Source organism: Nelumbo lutea, chromosome 1, assembly GCF_056320005.1.
Source record: "Nelumbo lutea isolate HS-2025 chromosome 1, American lotus-T2T, whole genome shotgun sequence".
In the NCBI taxonomy this organism is placed as follows: Eukaryota; Viridiplantae; Streptophyta; class Magnoliopsida; order Proteales; family Nelumbonaceae; genus Nelumbo; species Nelumbo lutea.
In genome coordinates, this window is record NC_142684.1 from 170,460,092 (window position 1) to 170,469,539 (window position 9,448).

Consider the following 9,448-nt stretch of genomic DNA (forward strand, 5'->3'; position numbering starts at 1 on the left):
GCCAAGTGAGTCAATCGGTCCACTCGCTGAGTCGGCTGGCCAACCTGGTGTTGTCTTATGTACGGACACGGCGGGGTGACTTGTCCCACGTACAGTTACGACCCAGAGCCCATCTCGGGTATAATCTTGAACCATTAATACGGGGACTCGTAATGCACACGATCTACACCCAGTGCTGAAATCCAACCCCTGTACAGTCCTCAACTTTTCAGCAGCAACATTCGTCCTACGCACAGACATTGCACAACCGAGGCCGATGCAAAGTGTCACCCTTGGCGATCCACAACTGAGGTTGATGCGACACTTCACATAGATTTACTGCAAAAGCAGCAAAGTGCATGATCAGGGGGCACATGTATCTCAAACCTGTGCGCAGCACGGTGCTGAGGCCTTTGCGGAACTGATCCTCCGAAGCACTCCTCGAAGGCAGAACCCAAGTTGATGCCGCCATGATTGAAGATGAAGCACCTCCTCGTCGAGCTGAGGCTAAGGCTCTCACCAAAGAATGTCACTCAGTGCCTCCTAGCAAGGATGAAAAACTCTCTTTGGCCGAAGCCGAGGTCCTCAGCGAAGATCCCCACATGGCCTCGAAAGTGGGGGGTAAATGATGCAGGCGCTTATGGTAGGCCAATGGCACGACAGTGCATGGTAGAGGGTGGCGTACAATGTGGACCCAATAGGGATTTTGCATGGAGCCGAAGTCGATGTGCAATGCAGGCCCCATGGCGTGATAGGTCGGACTGCATCCTAGCCGTCTACGGCCACCTACTCCCAGGCGGCCTCAAGTATGAATGGAGGGTGACCCCCCACAGGTGAGGGACCTAGAATCTTTGTCCTCAAGCATTCACTTATCTTCATCGTAACCTCATCTGAGCTCTCCCAGTCTAGGCCTCGTCCATCTCTTGTCACACCCTCACTAACTTGACAGTTAGAGTCCTTGCCTCGGGGTAGTACCTGGGGCCTCTGACATCTTCTCTCTCTTCATATGACTAAGCTACAAGCCCTCGACCACAATAGACCTCAGACTCATTAATCAGCCCTCGGCTCGAAAGTGAATTTGCTTTGTTGCCCTCGGCCCATCCAAGGCAGCAACAACGATGGTAGGTGGTTTCATTTTCCTTATGCTCATATGATTGGCTATTTGTAATGAGTGGACCTTGTACTCTTAACTCTAGTAGGGTTATCCCTTTGAAGAATTGGTTTTGCTTTCATGTTTACCAAAAAAGAGTTTATGGATTATTATTATTATTATTATTATTATTATTATTATTATTATTATTATTATTATTATTATTATTATTGTTGTTGTTGTTGTTGTTGTTGTTGTTGTTGTTGTTGTTGTTGTTGTTATTATTATTATTATTATTATTATTATTATTATTATTATTATTTTCTACAAACATTTTAGTTTATTTTTAATCATATTGCTACTTTTTGTTAATTTTCAATTTCTATCTTAACTATGATATATCTAAAATTCAATTAATTAATATGAAGAAAAAATTTTCACGTGCAAAGCATGTGCTTAATTACCAGTGTACTAAAACGATATGATCCATAAACTCTTTTTTGGTAAACATGAAAGTAAAACCAATTCTTCAAAGGGATAACCCTAGTAGAGTTAAGAGTACAAGGTCCACTCATTACAAATAGCCAGTTATATGAGCATAAGGAAAATGAAACCACCTACCATCGTTGTTGCTGCCTTGGATGGGTCGAGGGCAACAAAGCAAATTCACTTTCGAGCCGAGGGCTGATTAATGAGTATGAGGTCTACTGTGGTCGAGGGCTTGTAGCTTAGTCATATGAAGAGAGAGAAGATGTCAGAGGCCCCAGGTGCTACCCCGAGGCAAGGACTCTAACGGTCAAGTTAGTGAGGGTGTGACAAGAGGTGGACGAGGCCTAGACTGGGAGAGCTCATATGAGGTTATGATGAAGATAAGTGAATGCTTGAGGACAAAGAATCTAGGTCCCTCACTTGTGGGGGGTCACCCTCTATTCATACTTGAGGCCGTCTGGGAGTAGGTGGATAATAATATTGCTATAATCATTTAATCAAATTATTATTATTAGAGGTCACATAATTGATTTTAGCCATGAAAACTTCACAGTTTTCTACATAATTTGCACAAAAACCCTTAGAGGTCACATAATTGATTTTAACTGGGAAAATGGTACATTTTGACTAATCTAAGGCCAAAAATACCCCTGAATTGATGCCCTTAAGGCATCAAAATGCAGAGTTGTCATACAACAGTCCCTAGAAAGTTGTTGAATGCAAGGATGACAAGCTGTGGGACGCTATTCAGCGGCTCATCCAAGAATGCGTTAGGATTGAGAACTTTCTGGCCGAGAGGATGCTCGCATGGGTGGGCCTGAGCCGAATAGGTGGGTTGGATGCTTGACCACTTATTGCACATTCAGTTTAGGTCGCTTGTCTTTTGATTAGCTCGGCAACTGATATTTTTTCTTTTTGCAAGTATGGTGAGGTTGGCTTCCATGATGTTTGCTGTTGCGGAGCTGAGATCTTCTCGCATGAAACACCAAGCTATTGAGGTGTGGGAGGTGGGCCCTTATCTCTATGATCCCCCCAACTCGCCCAGGAGGCGTGGGAGGTGGGCCCTTATCTCTCCGATGTCCCCCCTTTTATTCCTTGTATTCCTAATGTTAAAGTGATTGACCAGTCGATTGACACCCGAGTGGCACTTCAAATTGGAAGAGACATCTTTTTTTGGCAAATATGTAGTGGATCGGTGAAATGGATCTTGCGAAAGCTGGGGCTCGGATGACCGAGTGCATCATACAGTTTGCTGCCTTTCCTTTATGGCGTTTTTGCTTTCTCTCTTCAAGGTATCTTTCTTTTGCTTTTCTTTTTGTAGGCAAACTCTTTTAAACAAGCCTTGCTGGGTTCGTGCTTACTCGAGTTAGAAGGAGCGAGCTAGTTTGCAAACCAACATCGGTTTGCTTAATTCTGGGGTGCAAAAACTCAGGCTGGACTTAGAGGGGGAGTGTGTGGAGCGTGGATGCTTGTATTAAGCGAATCTAGGCTTGTAGCATGAGCTGACCGAGGCTTGGTTGAAGTGTACACAAAAGGAGTGCTCGGGGGCTGAGCAAGCTAGGGAGGAGGCTGTTGCTTCTTACTTGAAGTCTCGTGTATGAGAAGAAGTGGTCATTGGATGGTATTCTTTCAATGAAGAGGGGGTTCAAGAAGTGCCGCCGCTACTACAAGTCTCTGTTTCCCGACCTTGACATCAGCTCCGTTACTTCCCGGAAGGTCCCTTCCGAGCCCGTCACTCAAGTGGATAAGAACCTTTGACCCAGAAAGAGGAAGAGGAAGACGACGAAGAGGGGGTTGAAGGAGAAGATGGCAAGGAGGCTGAAGATGACGCTGGCGGTGATGAGTAGCCTGCTGGTGGTGATGAGTAGCTTGCTTCCCATCTCAGCCGAGGAATTTGTGATGGTGTTGGTGATTCTCTGAATTGTCCTAGGGGCTTTATGCTCCTGTAAAGTCTTGGGGCCTATGTGCCCCATTTTTTTTGAACTCTGTTAAAGCTTCTTCTCCATTTTTTTAGGCGGCCACTTGGCCTGCTTTTTGTAGGGGTGCCCTGGCCCCTTTTTCTCTTTTTTTATCAACAAAGGTAGTTGTTTTCTCCAATGTTTTGTGCTTGCTTGATCTTCGTGACTTGGTTGCCGTGTACTATAGAGGTACCTTCGCTTTCTTTGTTACTGTTAGGCGAGCTGTCCGAAAAATCCTTTAGACATAATATCGACACAGGTATCCATGTTCCATGCCCTGGGGACCATTTTTCCTTCAAGCGTCTTGAGCTCGTATGCATTCTTGCCGAAGGTCTTCGAAATTCTATAGGGTTTACCAGTTCGGGCCGAGCTTCCCCACACCAGGCTCATGTACCATGACTTTTCTGACTACCAGGTTGCTAACTCTAAAGTTGTGTTTCCTGACTCGTGCATTGTAGTACCGAACTACACGTTGTCGGTTTCCTGTAGTCCGAATGTAGGCAAGATCTCTAGCTTCTTCTATCAAGTCGGGGTTAGCTTGCATCTCTTCTTCATTTGAGTGTTCGGCATATACCTCAGATCGCAAGGTTGGAATCTTTATCTCTGTTGGTATCACAGCCTCGGTCCCATAAGTTAAGTTGAATGGTGTCTCGCCAGTTGTTGTCTTGGCAGTGGTCCTATATGCCCATAGCACGCTGAGTAGCTCGTCCACCCACAAACCTTTGGCTTGAGGCAGTCAAGCTTTGTGTCCTCGTAGAATTGCTCTATTGGTGACTTAAGCTTGTCCATTAGCTTGGGGGTGTGCCACCGAGGTGAAGTTTTGCCTTATTCCCATTTGGCCGCAACAATCCTAAAATTTAATGTCTTTAAACTACTTCCCGTTGTCGGAGATTATTCTGCATACTATGCTCCGCCAGAAAAAGTTCTGGATGCTGCAAGCTGTTATTGTTATTAAGGGTTCAACTTCTACCCATTTGGTGAAGTAATCCACAATCACTACCAAAAACTTCTTTTGTCCTTTAGCTAGTAGAAGGGACCTAGCAAATCTATGCCCCACTATGTAAATGGCCATGGACTGGTCAAATATCTCAGGTCGACAGTTGTTGATGTAGGATATTTGCATGTCGTTGACATTTGTCACATCGCTGGACCAGTTCGGCTGGACCGGATTTTATGATGGGCCAGTAGTATCCTTGTCGCAGGGTTTTCTTGGTGATAGCCCTGCCCCCCAGTTATCCTCCACAGAGGCTTTCATGGATCTCGTGCAGAACCTGGCTTGCTTAAGCTCACCTTAGACATCATGGGTAAGGTAACATAAAGGACCTCCAACAGAGCAGCTCGCCTACTATTACATAGCCGGTTGCCTGTCTCTCTATTCGTCGAGCTTCCATCATTTCGATAGCGTTCTGTGTCTTAAGTAGTTGTAGATTAGGTTGATCCAACTCGGCTCTGCTTGTGCGACACTGGTGATATCTTCACCCGCATTTTCTATCAAAGGGTAAGGTAGTTCTTCAATGAAAATAATCCGTTTTGTTGAGTCAATTGTGCTCGCAAGCTTAGAAAGGACATCGACCTCTATGTTTTCTGATCTCAGAACTTGTTGGAGGTACCAAGAGTCAAAACCGGGGAGGAGCTCCCTAACTTTGGCGAGGTATGCTGCCATGGATGGCTCCTGAGCCTCGTAGTCTCCATTTACTTGATTCACGACGAACTGTGAGTCACTGCATATGACTATGTGTCTATCTCCCACTTTCTTTGCTAGTGCCAAGCCTTCTAGTAGGGCCTTGTATACAACCTCATTATTCGATGCTTGGAATTGAAACCGGAGCGCGTACTCCAACTTTGTCTTGCAAGGTTCGTATAGCATTAACCTAGCTCCCCTTTCGCCATGGTTGGATGAGCCATCTATGTGAAGTATCCAGGGCTTCGTATCCCAGCTCGCTTTCTAGCGAGGAAGGGATGCCACACTGGATGGGGTTTTTGCTTCCATCTCAATTTGTTCGAGCGATGACGAGCTAAAGGTACACTCAGCAATGAAATCTACTAGGACTTGCACTTTTATTGTTGTGCACAGTTCGAACCGGATATCGTATTCACTGAGCTCGATCACCCATTTGCTGAGTCTTCCCGAGGCGTCAGGCTTCAGGAGTACTTGTTTTAGAGATTGGTCAGTTAGCACCACTATGATGTGGGCTTGGAAATAGGGCCTTAACTTTTGGGTGGCTAGCACCAATGCAAAGGCGAGCTTCTCTATGTTGGGGTATCTTGTCTCGGCGGCATGGAGAACCTTGTTGACATAATCCATAGGTTTCTGTACTTTGTCTACCTCTCTTACAAGAACTGAGCTTATCACCTCGTCACTTGAGGAGAGGTAGAGTTTTAGCTCATCTCCCACCTCTGGCCTGGTCAACAAGGGTGACGAGTTGAGGTACTGCTTCAGCTCATTAAAAGTGAGCTAGCACTCTTTTGCACCACTCAAAGGCCTGATTTTTCTTTATGGCCTTGAAAAAGGGGAGGCACTTCCCCACCGATTTAGGCATAAACCGGTTCAAGGCTTTTATCCATCCAATTGGTCTCTGGGTTTCTTTAATCGACCTAGGTGGTCTCATGTCCAGGATAGCCCTGATCTTCTCGGGGTTGGATTCTATGCTGTGCTGGCTAACAATGTAACCCATGAATTTGCTAGAGATTACACCGAAAGCACACTTGTTCAGGTTTAACTTTAGGTTATGCTTTTGTAGAACACCAACCACAAGATTTAAATCAGTAACTATATCCTTTGAAAAAAGCGTTTTTACAACCATATCGTCGATATAACATTCAACTTTATTGCCAATCGAATTAGAAAAAACAAAGTTCATTAAGCGTTGATAGGTTGCCCCAATGTTTTTTAAGCCCAATGGCATGACCTTGTAGCAATACAGATTGGTTTCGGTGGTAAAGGTAATCTTCTATCGGTCTTTAGAGTTCATTAGAATTTGGTTGTAGCCTGAATAGGCATCCATAAAACTGAGTAGTTCATATCCCAAGGTTGCGTCCACTAGGCGATCTATGCTAGGTAAGGGGAAGCTGTCCTTTAGGCAGGCCCGATTCAAGTCAGTAAAATCTTTACACATCCACCATTTACCATTTGTTTCTTTACTAGAGCTGGGTTTGCTACCCAGCTCGGGTACTGGACTTCCTCTATGAAGTCTGTTGCTAACAGCTTCTCCACCTCCTCATTCACTATGTTCCACCTTTCCGAGGCAAGGTTTCTCTTCCTCTTCTAGACTGGTATGACTGTAGGGTCGACATTAAGCTTATGATTTATCGACTTAGGGTTTATTCCAGGCATTTTATCAGTTGACCAGGCGAAAACATCTAAATTACTTAACAAGAAACTTACCAGTTTGGATCGCATGGGTTCCTTCAGGTGAGCTTCTATTTGGAGTGTTCTTTTAGGCTTAGTTTTGGAGGCCTGTATTGCAACTATTTCCTCGATTGGGCGAGCTCTTTCATTTGCATCCTCTAGTGGTGGCTCTAGGTCAATATCGACTATCGTCTTGCCCTTGGCTTTTAGAGAATCAACATAACATTTTTGAGATTCCAATTGGTCTCATCTTAGCATGCATATCCCCGTGTCTATCAAAAATTTCAGTGTGAGGTGGTACGTTGAGACCACAACTCGTAACGCGCATAAAATTGGTCATCCCAGAATTGCATTATATGGTGATGCGGCAGCCACTACCAGGAAATCTTGCTCAAAATGCATTGTGTGGGGTGGCGAGCCTGCCTCGACCAGCAATCTAACTCTACCAACCGAGCGAACCACCTCTCCGCTGAATCCCACTAAGGGTATGTTGGCGGGCTATAGGTCTTCTTTGCTGAGTTCCATCCTGTTAAAAGCCTCTACGAATAAGACACCTGCCGAGCTACTCGAATCTACTAGGATCCTCTTTACCTTGAAGTCGTTGATGAGTAGTTTTACCACTAGGGCATCATGAAGGGGGTACTGAACCCCACGGATATCATCTTCTGTAAAATAAATAACTTCCTCCTTGCGGGAACGCTTACACGACTGGCTGTCTTCTTGCTTCAGTTCTCGCACTACGTTCTTCTTGGTTGATGTGGTGCAATCTGCTATTATTGAGCCTCTGGTGAGTACGTTTATGGTCCCTCGGACCTGTCTTTCCTATGCTTGCTGGTTCTAGGTAATCTGGTCCTGCTACTTGCTGTTCTGGGGTGTCTCCTTGCAGGTTCCTATCTCGGGTTGTCGTTCATCCTTGATGAAGCATCTCAGGTAACCTCGTTTGATGAGGTCTTCGATTTCATTATTTAGATTCCGACAATGCTCAGTTTTGTGTTCGAAATCTTTGTGAAAATAGCAATACTTATTTGGATTCTGGGTTCTGGGGTCTCTCCTCATCTTGGGAGGCCATTTCACATAGTCATTGGACTGAACCTGCATTAGGATTTCCTTCCTCTTGGTGTTTAATGGGGTAAACACTCTGGTGTATGCTGGTGGTGTTGCTGAACACCGACTTGTCCTCCTAGTTGATGACCTACTTTTGCGGCGTGGCAAACTGGTATGCCTTCTCCTTGGGGATTTTCTCTTTCTTGGTGACTTGCTCTTTCATCTAGTCCTACTTGAGCTTGTTTCTTCATTTGCTTGTTTCCTTTTCCCTGTTTCTTCAGATTTTGTCCCTACTGCCTCTTCTGCCCTAATGAAGTCATGTGCTACTTCGAGGAATTTTTCCATGGTTGTTGGCGGATGTAATTTGAGTTCCCATTTCAATTCTTGATGCTTAACACCTTTCTTTGTTGCTATGAGCTGTACGGAGGGATCTAGGTCGGGAATCTGTAATTGTTCCATGTTGAATCTTTGAATATACTCCTTGAGTATTTTGTCGGGCTTCTGTACAATGTTGAACAGGCATGTTGATGATTTCGAGTGTTGCATGCTGGTGACAAATTGGTTAATAAAGAGCTTGGCGAACTGGTCCCAATTTCTAATGGAACCTGGGGCCAACCCTGAATACCACAACCATGCTTCCTCCTTCAGCATGTTGGAGAACGCAATGTAGATGCTGGCGTCATTTGCTCCGCAAAGGAACATAAGGGCTTGGAAGCTATTTGCATGCTCTATTGAGTCTGTCTTTCCCCGGTAAGATTCTTAAGCGGGAACTCAAAAGTTTTTTGGGCGTGGTGCTTTGAGGATCTCTGGTGTGAGTGGGGTTTCGCTAGTCAAGCTAGGTTGTTTTGAAAAGGGAGCCAACTTGCTGGTTGCCACGTTGCTCTCTTCAAGTTGGGCACCGTTGTTTGCGCGGACGAGCTGTATTTTTTTCCCTATGCGATGCGTATGCTTCTTCTTCTTTATGCACTCAATGGAGCTAGCTGCATTAGTTTCGGTAGGGGCCTCAGCTTGGATTTTCGTGGGTACTTGCTCATTTCGGGCTGCTATGTCCTCTCGATTCAAATTATTATTCTGTGGAGGGAATTGTTGATTGCCTTGTAGTACCTGTTGACAAGGTTCAAAGTATCGACATGTATCGGCTGATACGTATCATTTTGACACCCCATTGATATGCCCTTACAATGGGTGTATCGATGGTTTGACCTGTTCAAGGTGTGGTGAAGACCTAAACCGACTCCCCTGAAATAGTTGGCAAAAAGAAAGACCACCAAAAGGAGTATCGATTCACCCGGTACGCCCATACTGGTGTATCGGGCGTATTGGTATTTTGAACCTTACCTGCTGGCCATCATGGGGATGTGGCTGATCTGGCGTTATGTGATGCTGCTGTTGGGACCGCTATTGTCGTTGATACTACTACTGCTGTGGTTGTTGCTGAAATTGCTACTGCCGTTGTTGGGATTGTTGTTGTTGTTGTTGGAACTACTGCTGTTGCTGATACTACTGTTGTGATTGTTGCTATTGCTGCTGGAATGGTTG